The following is a 16,494-nucleotide window of genomic DNA, read 5'->3' as shown; positions in this document are numbered from 1 at the left end:
AAATTTTTCCAAGACATAGATTTGCAACTAAAATTATCATACGCATTCAGAGTTCTGTAATGCAATTTAAAGATTTTCACTAAAGAACATAAAAGGCAAGATGGAAACAAAAAAGGAAATGTCTTAAAGTGTAAGAAAATTATGTCTCCCCCAACATAATAAAACATACTAAGTGTCAGAGTTAGGAAAACCAAAGGAATTCCAATTTATATTTAAATGACATTTAAATATTTCTATCAAACGCTTTAAAACCATATAAGAATTTTATAACAACTGGAGAGAGAAGAGGTGAAGAGAAAAAAGGTGGGAGGGAAGGAACACACTAAAAATCTGGCTTGGGTTAAGAATCTTGCAATGCTTTTTGTAGTCTTTTCCATTAAGAAAAAAAAAAAGCCAGTTTTTATTTCCCCAATTCTCTTCTCCCATCTGCAATGCTCCTTAAAGCACCTTAATTTACAATCTTGGCCTTGAAGTATAAAAGAGCCCTGTATCTATCCTTGGGATTTAAGTTCTCAAACCAACATCAGTCCAACGTTCTTTCTTTTACTCCAAATACGGTTCTACGCTTGATGCTTTCTTATAACTCCAATGAATTTGTTTTTTAAAATCAAAGTAATACACTGGGAGATCTGTAGGACTTGATCAAGAACAACCACACATGTGAATTACTAAGGTTTAAAATATATTGCTAAACAGAAAAAAAAAAAAAAAATCAATTTCTTGTCCAAAAGAAAAATACTGGGAAGAGACCTCAACAGAAGGATAAAGAGAGAATCAAACCAGAAGGATTCCTCCCATTTTGGAAAAAGTCAGCTAACAAAGAATCAGGCAAACTGGCCTAACAATAGATATAACCCTTGGTTCTCTCCACTATCCTGGGAGTAAAACTAGAGGCTGAATGATGCCTGCTTATCATCTTACGAGCTTTCTACTATTAAAAATAAGAGACAGGCCAAGAAACTAGAGTAGCCAAAACAATTTTGAAAAAGAATAACCAAGTTTAAGGATGCACACATTTAAGGATATCACATTTCAAGAGTAAAAAGCTACAGTAACCAAGACAGTAATGGTATTAGAGAAAGGATAAACATCTGGATTAATAAAACAGAAGAGAGTACAGAAACAGATCTAACACGTATATGGTCAATAGTTTAAAACAACAACATAAATGTGTATCACAGTTCTGTAGGTCAGAAGTCTGGGAGGGGTCTCACTGGACTAAAATCAAAGTGTCCACAGGCTGCACTCTTTTCTGGAGACTCTAGGGGAGAATTCATTTCCTGCTCATTTGGGTTGTTGGCATAAATTTGTTCCCTGAGATGGTAGGGCCAAAATCCCTGTTGCCTTGCTGCTTACCCAGCTTCCAGTCAAGGTCTTCTCATGTCACATCTCTCTGACCTCCTCTTCTTCTGTCTTCCTCTTCCGCTTTTAATAACTCAGTGTGATGAGACTGGGATAACCTGGATAACCCGGGATAATCTCACCATCTCAAAGTCCTTAACCTTAACCAAATCTGCAAAATCCCTTTTCTCAATATATAAAGTAACACATTCTTAAGTTCTGGAGATGAGAGAGTCATTTTTCTGCCTACTATATTACCTGAACTGGAGAATGGATAAACAAACTGGGGTTCACCCACGCAATGGAATACCAACTACTCAGCAAGGAAAAGGAAGGAACTACTTATATACACAGCAACATAAGTGAATCTCAAATGCATTATGCTAAGTGAAAGAAACCTATATACTGTACTTATCTATATGACATTCTGGAAGAAGAAAAAGTGTGAGGACATAAATCAGGTTGTCAAGGGCTGGAGACAGGAGAAGGAGTGGACTACAAAGAGCCATGGGGGAAATTCTGGGGATGATGGAACGGGTCTATATTGTGGCTGTGATGGTAGATAAATTTGTCCAAACCCACATAGCTATATAGTAAAAAAAAAAAAAAACCAAAACATGAATCTTGTTGTATCTAAATTACACTTTTAATATTTTTTAAGTTGGGGTACCACAAAGTCTTAGAACAAGTTCAGAAAAATGAAATCACCTAGTGCTCAAATGTAACCCTCAAACACTATGGAATGGAGCAAAACAATCTTTCTCAAAGGGCCTTTCCAAACAGCAAATAAATTCACATCTCTAGTGTTTCCCTCAGCAAGCTTATTCCTCAAGATAGCAAAACTGAACCCTTGTTTCCATTTCCTTTCCCCAAATAACAGAATTCCAAAATTCAGTTACCATACTCCAGTTTCTCTGATCCATGATTCTCTAAGAGTTCATCCTATAAATTGCCCCCCACAACTCCAAGTTTTTGTAAATAAGTCAATTCTCTAAATGGGGGCTCTAATCTATATAAAAGTGACTAAAGGGAATCACAGAGGTTCTCCTCTTTGTTCTATCCCTATATTACTGCTTTCAAGCCTTTTCCAGTTTTAAAAATTGTATGAGACCACTTTACAAGTGCTTTATTTAAAGGTGCACAAGTAGAATGTGCAAATATCCTACTAATTTGAATGTGGAGCCCTATCTAAGCGTTAAGTCGCAATACTGTCAATGATTAGTAGTACTTTCTGTGAAGGTTTTCTGAAAAACGTATCCTGTTATTTCTGATAAACTTATTATATAGAATAGTCTGCCTAAGTATTACAGCTAATTTAGAAGGACACAAGAACATAAGTGGGGTACAGATAACCAATTTATTACCCTTTACCAGCCAAAAAGCACACAGTCAAGCCCTTTATAATACATATACTATGTCTAAAAGAATTTAGCATACAGAGTAATGGCAATTTAACAAATTGATCTCATTTGTGAAAAAAATCCTTTTATGCTTTAAAATATGTATACAATAGTTTTCTCTTAAACTATGTTTGTAATAAATGAAAAAGTTAGACACTTGTAAGCAATAAATTGTTTTTAAAAAGCAATAACAGTAAAGAATAATAATTAAAAATCACAATGAATTCTTTTGCTTTCTTTAGGCTTTGATAAAAGGAATTTGGGGAAGGGAATCCCCAATACTCATCAATGTAAAGTGGAATTTTAAGAACAGTGATTGTGTGATTCAAAGTAAAAATTCAGTGATTCAAAGTAAAAATTCTAGAGCAAATACAGCAACATTTTTTCAATGCATTTCAACAAGTACTATTCTAAGCACTTTACAGTCTTTTCTCATTTAATCATCATCACAATCCTATGAGTAAATACTGATATTACTCCTATTCTACAAACAAGGAAATTGAGGCCCAGAGAGGTTAACTAACTTGCCAAAGGTCAGAGAGATAGTAAGCTGTGGAGTTCTGCTGCTAAAAATGCAGGCAGTTTAACTCTAGAACCTTCATTCTTTACATTTATGCAGGCTTTCTCCTACTTAAAGAAATAGTTCTCCAAGTGGTAATATTAAAAATTATACATAGCCATCATCTATATCTCAAAGTATCAGGTCAGTTTTCATTCAAAATTTGACCCCAAGACCTCATAGGAAAATACTGCTTTCTATTGGAAAAACTAAGATATGCTATTAAATCATTAAGACAGAATTATTATTTTACGGTGGAAAATTTCAATGAAAAGACAGACATGAGGCTCGCCGCTCGAGGCGCGACGTGCTGCAGCTCAACGTCGCGGTTTCCCCCCCCCCCCCCCCCCCCCCGAGGCTTCCGAGCTAAGCCTTGGTCGGATCGAATTGGCTGTACGGCCGTCACCTGCACCGCGGCCCATTTGCAGTCGGAGGAATCGGGCCCTAGCCGGCCGCCGTAGCCACCTCTCTGTAGTGAGCGGGGTCAAGGCCGGGTGACCCCCGCCGGAGCCGCCGCTGCCAGCGACATGTTCAAGGTAATTCAGAGGTCTGTGGGGCCGGCCAGCCTGAGCCTGCTCACCTTAAAAGTCTATGCATCAGCAAAAAAGGACTCATCTCACAAAGCTGCTGTGAAGGTTACTGAGCTTTCACTCTACTCTGTTCCTGAGGGTCAGTCTAAATATGTGGAAGAGCCAAGGACCCAACTTGAAGAAAGCATCTCCCATCTCCGACATTATTGCGAACCATACACAAGAAATGTACTCCCAAACTAAGCCCAAGATGCAAAGTTTGGTTCAGTGGGGGTTAGACAGCTATGAATATCTCCAAAATGCACCTCCTGGATTTTTTCCAAGACTTGGTGTTATTGGTTTTGCTGGAGTTGTTGGACTCCTTTTGGCTAGAGGTTCAAAAATAAAGAAGCTGGTGTATCCACCTGGTTTCATGGGATTAGCTGCCTCTCTTTATTATCCACAACAAGCCATCGTATTTGTCCAGGTCAGTGGGGAGAAATTATATGACTGGGGTTTACGAGGATACATAGTCGTTGAAGATTTGTGGAAGGAGAATATTCAAAAGTCGGAAAATGTGAAGAATTAACCCGGAAATAAGTAGAATACTCCATGCTCTGCCCATTTTAATCAGTTATAGGTAAACATTGGAAACTCCATATGGTAAACCAGTATTTCTACAGAAAAATGGCAGAGAAGTTAGTATTGAATGTAGTAAATTGGCATTCTTCTTCAGGAGAAACTATACTAGGCCTCTTTGTTATCTTGGGTGATGCCATACTCCAAGTGGACTAATCTGAAGTTCTTTCACCTAGAGATAATGTATAAGCCTTAGAACTCCTCGTTCTCATGTTGCTATTTATGTACATAATTAAAATTCTAAGTTAAAAAAAAAAAAAAAAGACAGACATGAGCAAATACAACTGGTAACCAAAATAAATTCCAAATGAATAAAAGATTTAAACATTTAAAAAAACCATAAAGTACTAAGAGAAAGTATGAAAAATACTTTTTATAATTTCAGAATAGAGAAGGACTTTTGTAAATATAAAACACAGAAACCATAAAAGATTGATAAAATCAGACTACATAAACATGAAATATTTATGCATGTGCAAAAAAACAATAAAAGCCATAAACAAAGTTAAAAAAAAAAAAAGAAACAAGCAAAAAGAAAAAAAATTGCAACCCACATCACAAACAATGGATTAAAAAGACCAGAGGGGACTTCCCTGGTGGCGCAGTGGTTAAGAATCCGCCTGCTAATGCAGGTGACACGGGTTCAATCCCTGGTCCAGGAAGATCTCACACGCCGTGGAGTAACTAAGCCCATGTGCCACAACTACTGAGCCTGTGCTCTAGAGTCCGTGAGCCACAACTACTGAGCCTGCACTCTAGAGTCCGCATGCCGCAACTACTGAGCCTGCATGCTGCAACTACTGAAGCCTGTGCGCCTAGAGCCCATGCTCTGCAACAAGAGAAGCCACAGCAAAGAGAAGCCTGCGCACCGCAATGAAGAGTAGCTCCTGCTCGCCTCAACTAGAGAAAGCCCGTGCACCCCAACAAAGACCCAGTGTGCCCAAAACAAATAATAATAATAATAAAATTAATTAATTAAAAAAAAAAGACCAAAGCCCTCTACCTACATACACACACAAGGTAAACAAAAACAACAAAGCTCACAGATAAAGGAAATTCAAATAGCTTTGTAATATATGGAAAGACAGTCAATTTCACTCAGAGAATATAAATTAAATTCCAGTGAGATATCCTTTTTTACCTATCAGATGAACAAAGATCAAAATGTTAGATAACATTACATTAGCTAAAGTATATGAAAACATGTATTCCACATTTTGGGGGAGGGGTATAAATTGGTTTAAACTTTGAAAGTCAATTAGGCAGTACCTATTAAAATTTCAAATGCCCAAACATCTGATCCAACAATTAACTTATAGGACTTTATATAATCACAGAAGAACAAGATTACTTACATACAGAGATACTCATATCATATACAGTAACAGAAGACAGTAAACACTTAAATGTCCAGAAGAACAAGATTACTTACATACAGAGATACTCATATCATATGCAGTAACAGAAGAGAGTAAACACTTAAATGTCCATAGATAGACTTTTGCTATATTCAACAACGGAATAGTATACAGGTGTGTGTGTGTGTGTGTGTGTGTATGAAGCCTTATATGCACTAGGTAGAACAAAATCCAAGAAAAGTCATACTATTAAATGGAAAAAATTACACAAAAAAAGGTATGGAACAGTTTGCACAGTATGCTACCATTTGTGTGACGAGAAAAACTATACATACACTTATCCATTTGTAAATGTATACAATTTCTCTGGGAGGATACAGAAGAAACTGGTTTACTGTGGTTGCCTACAGGAAGGGATTCAGAATGGGGAACAGAAAAAACAGTGAGACTTATTTTCACTATATACTTTTAAAAACTTTATACTATGTGCATGCATTTACCATTCAAATAAATAAGCTGTTAAATAACACACACAAGATACATGGCTATGTGAGAAAATGTCCTTATTTACTGAAAATTCAAACATAAATATTTAGAATCAACTTACAGTACTTCAAGAAAATAGATAAAACAAATATGGAAAATTGTAATAAGTGTTAGGCCTAGGCAACAGTTATTTGAGGGTTTCATTATACTGTTCTCTCTACTTTTCTATACACTTGACACTTTTTGTAATCAAAAAATAAAAATAAGAACAACCTAATACAGTGAAGTCCCTTTTGTCTAACTCAGACAGATGGTATCACTTAACTGAAAAAAAAAATATTTTATTAACACAGGGAAACACTTTTAAAAGTCACATATAGGAGGAGCTTCAAGATGGCGGAAGAGTAAGACGTGGAGATCACCTTCCTCCCCACAAATACATCAGAAATACATCTACATGTGGAACACCTCCTACAGAACACCTACTGCACGCTGGCAGAAGACCTCAGACTTCCCAAAAGGCAAGAAACTCTCCACGTACCTGGGTAGGGCAAAAGAAAAAACAGAGAAGAATAGGGACGGGACCTGCACCAGTGGGAGGGAGCTGTGAAGGAGGAAAGGTTTCCACACACTAGAAGCCCCTTCGCGGGCGGAGACTGCAGGTGATGGAGGGGAAGCTTCAGAGCCACAGAGGAGAGCGCAGCCACAGGGGTGCGGAGGGCAAAGCGGAGAGATTCCCGCACAGAGGATTGGTGCCGACAAGCACGCACCAGCCCGAGAGGCTTGTCTGCTCAGCCGCCAGGGCAGGCGGGGGCTGGGAGCTGAGGCTCGGGCTTCAGAGATCGGATCCCAGGGAGAGGACTGGGGTTGGCTGCGCGAACACAGCCTGAAGGGGGCTAGTGCACCACAGCTAGCCGGGATGGAGTCCGGGAAAACATCTGGAGCTGCCGAAGAGGCAAGAGACTTTTTCTGGCCGCTTTGTTTCCTGGTGCGCAAGGAGAGGGGATTAAGAGCGCCCCTTAAAGGAGCTCCAGAGATGGGCGCGAGCTGCGGTTATCAGCGGGGACCCCAGAGACAGGCATGGGACGCTAAGATTGCTGCTGCCGCCACCAAGAAGCCTGTGTGCAAGCACAGGTCACTCTCCACACCTCCCCCCCGGGAGCCTGTGCAGCCTGCCAGTGCCAGGGTCCCGTGAGCCAGGGACAACTTCCCCGGGAGAACACACGGCACGCCTCAGGCTGGTGCAACGTCACACGGGCCTCTGCCGCCACAGGCTCGCCCGGAATCCGTACCCCTCCCTCCCCTCAGCCTGAGTGAGCCAGAGCCCCCGAAGCAGCTGCTTCTTTAACCCTGTCCTGTGTGAGCAAAGAATAGACGCCCGCAGGTGACCTACACGCAGAGGCAGGTCCAAATCCAAAGCTGAACCCTGGGAGCTGTGCAAAACAAAGAAGGGAAAGGGAAATTTCTCAAAGCAGCCTCAGGAGCAGAGGATTAAATCTCCACAATCAACTTGATGTACCTGCATCTGTGGAATACCTGAATAGACAACAAATCATCCCAAATTGAGGAAGTGGACTTTGAGAGCAAAGATACACATATCTTTTTCCCTTTTTTTCTTTTTGTGACTGTGTATGTGTATGCTTGTGTGTGTGATTTTGTCTGTATAGCTTTGCTTTTACCATTTGTCCTAGGGTTCTGTCTGTTTTTTTTAACTTTTTAAAAATTTTTTCTTAATAATTATTTTTTATTTTTTATTTTAATTATTTTATTTTAATTTATTTTATCTTCTTTCTTTCAATTTTTTCTCCCTTTTATTCTGAGCGGTGTGGATGAAAGGCTCTTGGTGCTCCAGCCAGGCGTCAGGGCTATGCCTCTGAGGTGGGAGACCCAAGTTCAGGACACTTGTCCACAAGAGACCTCCCAGCCCCACGTAATATCAAATGGCGAAAATCTCCCAGAGATCTCCATCTCCACGCCAAGACACAGCCTCACTCAACGACCAGCAAGCTACAGTGCTGGACACCCTATGCCAAACAACTAGCAAGACAGGAACACAACCTCATCCATTAGCAGAGAGGTTGCCTAAAATCATAAGGTCACAGACACCCCAAAAGACACCACCAGACGTGGACGTGCCCACCAGAAAGACAAGATCCAGCCTCATCCACCAGGACACAGGCGCTAGTCCCCTCCACCAGGAAGCCTACACAACCCACTGAACCAACCTTAGACACTGGGGACAGACACCAAAAACAACGGGAACTATGAACCTGCAGCCTGCGAAAAGGAGACCCCAAACACAGTAACTTAAGCAAAATGAAAAGACAGAAAAACACACAGCAGATGAAGGAACAAGGTAAAAACCCACCATACCAAACAAATGAAGAGGAAATAGGCAGTCTACCTGAAAAAGAATTCAGAATAATGATAGTAAAGATGATCCAAAATCTTGGAAATAGAATAGACAAAATGCAAGAAACATTTAACAAGGATGTAGAAGAACTAAAGAGGAACCAAGCAACGATGAAAAACACAATAAATGAAATTAAAAATACTCTAGACGGGATCAATAGCAGAATAACTGAGGCAGAAGAACGGATAAGTGACCTGGAAGATAAAATGGTGGAAATAACTACTGCAGAGCAGAATAAAGAAAAAAGAATGAAAAGAACTGAGGACAGTCTCAGAGACCTCTGGGACAACATTAAACTCACCAACATTCGAATTATAGGGGTCCCAGAAGAAGAAGAGAAAAAGAAAGGGACTGAGAAAATATTTGAAGAGATTATAGTTGAAAACTTCCCTAATATGGGAAAGGAAATAGTTAATCAAGTCCTGGAAGCACAGAGAGTCCCATACAGGATAAATCCAAGGAGAAATACGCCAAGACACATATTAATCAAACTATCAAAAATTAAATATAAAGAAAACATACTAAAAGCAGCAAGGGAAAAACAACAAATAACACACAAGGGAATCCCCATAAGGTTAACAGCTGATCTTTCAGCAGAAACTCTGCAATCCAGAAGGGAGTGGCAGGATATACTTAAAGTCTTGAAGGAGAAAAACCTACAACCAAGGTTACTCTACCCAGCAAGGATCTCATTCAGATTTGATGGAGAAATTAAAACCTTTACAGACAAGCAAAAGCTGAGAGAGGTCAGCACCACCAAACCAGCTTTACAACAAATGCTAAAGGAACTTCTCTAGGCAAGAAACACAAGAGAAGGAAAACACCTACAATAACAAACACAAAATATCTAAGAAAATGGGAATAGGAACATACATATCAATAATTACCTTAAATGTAAATGGATTAAATGCTCCCACCAAAAGACACAGACTGGCTGAATGGATACAAAAGCAAGATCCATATATATGCTGTCTACAAGAGACCCACTTCAGACCTAGAGACACATACAGACTGAAAGTGAGGGGATGGAAAAAGATATTCCATGCAAATGGAAATCTAAAGAAAGCTGGAGTAGCAATTCTCATATCGGACAAAATAGACTTTAAAATAAAGACTATTACAAGAGACAAAGAAGGACACTACATAATGATCAAGGGATCGATCCAAGAAGATATAACAATTGTAAATATTTATGCACCCAACATAGGAGCACCTCAATACATAAGGCAAATACTAACAGCCATAAAAGGGGAAATCGACAGTAACGCAATTATAGGAGGGAACTTTAACACCCCACTTTCACCAATGGACAGATAATCCAAAATGAAAATAAATAAGGAAACAAAAGCTTTAAATGACACATTAAACAAGATGGACTAAATTGATATTTATAGGACATTCCATCCAAAAACAACAGAATACACATTCTTCTCAAGTGCTCATGGAACATTCTCCAGGATAGATCATATCTTGGGTCACAAATCAAGCCTTGGTAAATTTAAGAAAACTGAAATCGTATCAAGTATCTTTTCCGACCACAATGCTATGAGACTAGATATCCATTACAGGAAAAAATCTGTAAAAAATACAAACACATGGAGGCTAAACAATACACTACTTAATAACCAAGAGATCACTGAAGAAATCAAAGAGGAAATCAAAAAATACCTAGAAACAAATGACAATGAAAACACGACGACCCAAAACCTATGGGATGCAGCAAAAGCAGTATTAAGAGGGAAGTTTACAGCAATACAATCCTACCTTAAGAAACAAGAAACATCTCAAACAACCTAAACTTACACCTAAAGCAATTAGAGAAGAACAAAAATACCCCAAAGTTAGCAGAAGGAAAGAAATCATAAAGATCAGATCAGAAATAAATGAAAAAGCAATGAAGGAAACGATACCAAAGATCAATAAAACTAAAAGCTGGTTTTTTGAGAAGATAAACAAAATTGATAAACCATTAGGCAGACTCACCAAGAAAAAAAGGGAGAAGACTCAAATCAATACACTTAGAAATGAAAAAGGAGAAGTAACAACTTACACTGCAGAAATACAAAGGATCATGAGAGATTACTACAAGCAACTCTATGCCAATAAAATGGACAACCTGGAAGAAATGGACAAATTCTTAGAAACGCACAACCTCCCGAGACAGAACCAGGAAGAAATAGAAAATATGAATAGACCAATCACAAGCACTGAAATTGAAACTGTGATTAAAAATCTTCCAACAAACAAAAGCACAGGACCAGACAGCTTCACAGGTGAATTCTATCAAACATTTAAAGAAGCGCTAACACCCATCCTTCTCAAACTCTTCCAATATATAGTAGGGGGAAGAACACTCCCAAACTTATTCTACGAGGCCACCATCACTCTGATACCAAAACTAGAGAAAGATGCCACAAAGAAAGAAAACTACAGGCCAATATCACTGATGAACGTAGATGCAAAAATCCTCAACAAAATACTAGCAAACAGAATCTAACAGCACATTAAAAGGATCATACACCATGATCAGGTGGGGTTTATCCCAGGAATGCAAGGATTCTTCAATATATGCAAATCAATCAATGTGATACACCATATTAACAAATTGAAGGAGAAAAACCATATGATCATCTCAATAGATGCAGAGAAAGCTTTCGACAAAATTCAACACCAATTTATGATAAAAACCCTCCAGAAAGCAGGCATAGAGGGAACTTACCTCAACATAGTAAAGGCCATATACGACAAACCCACAGCAAACATCATTCTCAATGGTGAAAAACTGAAACCATTTCCACCAAGATCAGGACGAATACAAGGTTGCCCACTCTCACCACTATTATTCAACATAGTTTTAGAAGTTTTAGCCACGGCAATCAGAGAAGACAAAGAAATAAAAGGAACCCAAATCGGAAAAGAAGAAGTAAAACTGTCACTGTTTGCAGATGACATGATACTATATATACAGAATCCTAAAGATGCTACCAGAAAACTACTAGAGCTAATCAATGAATTTGGTAAAGTTGCAGGATACAAAATTAATGCACAGAAATCTCTTGCATTCCTATACACTAACGATGAAAAATCTGAAAGTGAAATTAAGAAAACATTCCCATTTACCATTGCAATAAAAATAAAATATCTAGGAATAAACCTACCTAAGGAGACAAAAGACCTGTATGCAGAAAGCTACAAGACACTGATGAAAGAAATTAAAGATGATACAAATAGATGGAGAGATATACCATGTTCTTGGATTGGAAGAATCAACATTGTGAAAATGACTCTACTACCCAAAGCAATCTACAGATTCAATGCAATCCCTATCAAACTACCACTGGCATTTTTCACAGAACTAGAACAAAAAATTTCACAATTTGTATGGAAACACAAAAGGCCCCGAATAGCCAAAGCAATCTTGAGAAAGAAAAACGGAGCTGGAGGAATCAGGCTCCCTGACTTCAGACTATACTACAAAGCTACAGTAATCAAGACAGTATGGTACTGGCACAAAAACAGAAATATAGATCAATGGAACAGGATAGAAAGCCCAGAGATAAACCCACGCACATATGGTCACCTTATCTTTGATAAAGGAGGCAAGCATATACAGTGGAGAAAAGACAGTCTCTTCAATAAGTGGTGCTGGGAAAATTGGACAGATACATGTAAAAGTATGAAATTAGAACACTCCCTGACATCATGCACAAAAATAAACTCAAAATGGATTAAAGACCTAAGTGTAAGGCCAGACACTATCAAACTCTTAGAGGAAAACATAGGCAGAACACTCTATGACATACATCACAGCAAGATTCTTTTTAACCCAGCTCCCAGAGAAATGGAAATAAGAACACAAATAAACAAATGGGACCTAATGAAACTTAAAAGCTTTTGCACAGCAAAGGAAACCATAAACAAGACCAAAAGACAACCCTCAGAATGGGAGAAAATATTTGCAAATGAAGCAACTGACAAAGGATTAATCTCCAAGATTTACAAGCAGCTCATGCAGCTCAATAACAAAACAAACAACCCAATCCAAAAATGGCCAGAAGACCTAAACAGACATTTCTCCAAAGAAGATATACAGATTGCCAACAGACACATGAAAGAATGCTCAACATCATTAATCATTAGAGAAATGCAAATCAAAACTACAATGAGATATCATCTCACACCGGTCAGAATGGCCATCATCAAAAAATCTAGAAACAATAAATGCTGGAGAGGGTGTGGAGGAAAGGGAACACTCTTGCACTGTTGGTGGGAATGTAAATTGATACAGCCACTATGGAGAACAGTATGGAGGTTCCTTAAAAAACTACAAATAGAACTACCATACGACCCAGCAATCCCACTACTGGGCATATACCCTGAGAAAACCATAGTTCAAAAAGAGTCAGGTACCAAAATGTTCATTGCAGCTCTATTTACAATAGCCAGGACATGGAAGCAACCTAAATGTCCATCGACAGATGAATGGATAAAGAAGATGTGGCACATATATACAATGGAATATTACTCAGCCATAAAAAGAAATGAAATGGAGGTATTTGGAATGAGGTGGATGGAGTTAGAGTCTGTCATACAGAGTGAAGTAAGTCAGAAAGAGAAAAACAAATACAGTATGCTAACACATATATACGGAATCTAAGGAAAAAAAAAAGGCCATGAAGAACCTAGTGGCAAGACGGGAATAAAGACACAGACCTACTAGAGAATGGACTTGAGGATATGGGGAGGGGGTGGGGTGAGATGTGACAGGGTGAGAGAGTGTCATGGACATATATACACTACCAAATGTAAAATAGATAGCTAGTGGGAAGCAGCCGCATAGCACAGGGAGATCAGCTCGGTGCTTTGTGACCACCTAGAGGGGTGGGATGGGGAGGGTGGGAGGGAGGGAGATGCAAGAGGGAAGAGATATGGGAACATATTGTATATGTATAACTGATTCACTTTGTTATAAAGCAGAAGCTAACACACCATTGTAAGGCAATTATACTTCAATAAAGATGTTTTTAAAAAAAAAAAAAAAGTCATGTACCAAAATGTTCATTGCAGCTCTATTTACAATAGCCAGGACATGGAAGCAACCTAAGTGTCCATCGATAGATGGATGGATAAAGAAGATGTGGCACATATATAAAATGGAATATTACTCAGCCATAAAAAGAAACGAAATTGAGTTATTTGTAGTGAGGTGGATGGACCTAGAGTCTGTCATACAGAGTGAAGTCAGAAAGAGAAAAACAAATACCGTATGCTAACACATATATATGGAATCTAAGGGAAAAAAAATGGTCATGAAGAACCTAGGGGCAAGATGGAAATAAAGACACAGACCTACTAGAGAATGGACTTGAGGATATGGGGAGGGGGAAGGGTAAGCTGTGACAAAGTGAGAGAGTGGCATGGACATATATACATTACCAAATGTTAAATAGATAGCTAGTGGGAAGCAGCCGCATAGCACAGGGAGATTAGCTCGGTGCTTTGTGACCACCTAGAAGGGTGGGATAGGGAGGGTGGGAGGGAGGGAGCCGCAAGAGGGAAAAGATATGGGGATATATGTATATGTATAATTGATTCACTTTGTTATAAAGCAGAAACTAACACACCATTGTAAAGCAATTATACTCCAATAAAGATGTTAAAAAAGAAAAAGAAAAAAAAAGTTACATATATAATTTAAGCTTTTTAGGTTAAATTAAAACAGAAATGTATCTTCATTCATCAGTCTTTGGATATGAAGCCTTATCTTTGATATGAATCCATGGAAAAGAGTTCAGGCTCATCCTACTCATATAAGCCATTGACTACATCTCTACTTTTGGCTTATTTAAAACACAAAAATCTGAGTGCAGAAAAAAATAACCCTTTTTATTTATACAGTGCTGCCCAAACTTTTACTGTTGTTATCCCACAGCTAAAAACAACTGCACTTTGAGTTTTTCCAAAGCATTCAGCGTGATCAAATAATCTTTTTATAGTGATATTTCACCTGTTTTTGCATATAACTATATTGTAAAACTACAGTAACTGCATTGGAAACAAACACATGTGACTCTTGGTAAGCAAAAACTTCAAATAGTGGGAGAAGTGCACCAGCGTATTAAAGAATAATCATTAACAAACAGTTTAGTGCACTTAACATCAGTGAACTTATTTTTCAAGTGAAATGGAAAAGACAGTTAATACAAAGAATCAGATAAGTGATTAAGAAAATCTTAAATTTTTTTAAAAAGTGATAAGGGAAGAGCAGAGAAAAGGAAAACTACCTGCTTACATCTAATCTAGTGCTTGAGCAGCAAGATGAGGCATTAAAATGACTGATGGGAAAACAACAGATACAGTTTAAAAATCAGCTTTCTGTAACACAAAGAAAGATTTTTTTTGTGTGTAGACAGTTACAAAACCAGAAAATCCTTCCCAAGACCCTCAAAATTCCCCAACGGAAAACAGAGTTGCAATTCAAATGAAGAGCCTATCTAAGACCTCTGAGAAGCTCAGGCCCTCCCATTCCAAGGAATGTTCTAAAGATTCTAGAGAGGTGCCTATTTGCTAAATATATAAAAAGAACTGGGTCAAGATCTGCTTCAAAGTTATCAAGTTGAAAGAAGTTGAAAGGAGGGGGTTAAAAATAATATGGGAGGAAACATAGTGGGTGATAGGTATTCAAGCGTTCATTGTACACTGAAATTTTTCATAATAGAGTTAAAACAAGTAACTGTTACAAAACAACCTCATACATTCCAGAGTGGGTTATATGAGTTAGATGAATCACAGGTCAATTTCTGAAGGTATTATTCCTAATGAGCCCGGGTCTAGGGTCTACCTGAGGCTTATTTTTGTATCTATTGATAAAAATATTTACTTAATTACGTACTGTAGATTTATGTTGCCCATTAATTCAATGCTCTGGAGCACTGTAAATTTTATTCAAATGCTTTATTCCTTTGAAGCTTAATAATAGCAGTTTATGAAGGACTCTTTTATTCCCAACAAGTTTAGTTTTATTGACACTTACTGAGAGTTCAGCATTTGGCTGAGTACTATTGCCCCTTTGAAAGTTACTTATACATACGTAATCCAAGGACTGCGTTGCTTGAATTGGAACAAATCAAACTCAGTACTCTAATGCCAGCTGAGCTGAACCCACAAGACAGCTCTAAGTCATCAAAAAGGACATGAATGTGTCTCCCTTACTAAAAACAAAAGAAAAACTAACGCTTTTTATTCAACTAACAAACGGCATCAGAGTTCTACCACATATCACTATTAGGGTTGTTGTTCAAATTATATGTATTACCTAAAAGCTCTAAGGCCTGTTCAGGAGTATCTTACTTTTTCAGGAAGTTAATCATCCAAAACTAGAATCTGATAATAACTAATTTAGAACATGCCCATCCTCTGCTAAGGAGCAGTGACTAGGATCAATAGTTCCAGAACACTCCTACAGAACCTACTTGGCAGTATACCTTAGTTTGAGAATCTCGATTTTTAAATTTCTTTGCCTTCTAGAACTGGGATATTATCTCATCACTGCTTATTATCCACAGAGAAATACAACTTCATTTCCACTGACGTCTCCCTCAATATCATTCACTAAAAGCATATTAATTTAAAATTCATAAAGGTATTTATTAAATCAATTCTAAAACACTGTTAAGATTTCCCTAAAGTGTTTGTATTTTTATTCTTTTTATATAAAACCTCAATCCTGATTATTTTATTGCACTATTCAAGACTTAAATTTCATTACAAACATATTCTTTAGGGTGTA

The 16,494-nt window shown here is 38.1% G+C and overlaps 1 protein-coding gene and 1 pseudogene across 2 annotated transcripts in view; one reads left to right on the top strand and one right to left on the bottom strand.

The window, feature by feature from the left end:
- Window positions 1-16,494, bottom strand: part of CAAP1 (caspase activity and apoptosis inhibitor 1) — a 54,000-nt gene that overhangs the window by 21,666 nt on the left and 15,840 nt on the right. The gene's annotated exons all lie outside the window — the stretch shown is intronic.
- LOC132367029 (MICOS complex subunit MIC26-like) lies at window positions 3,687-4,413 on the top strand (annotated as a pseudogene).

Source organism: Balaenoptera ricei, chromosome 6 (genome assembly GCF_028023285.1).
Source record: "Balaenoptera ricei isolate mBalRic1 chromosome 6, mBalRic1.hap2, whole genome shotgun sequence".
Classification (NCBI taxonomy): Eukaryota; Metazoa; Chordata; class Mammalia; order Artiodactyla; family Balaenopteridae; genus Balaenoptera; species Balaenoptera ricei.
The sequence above is the reverse complement of the archived record's forward strand: the minus strand, read 5'-3'. Positions and strand labels throughout refer to the sequence as shown.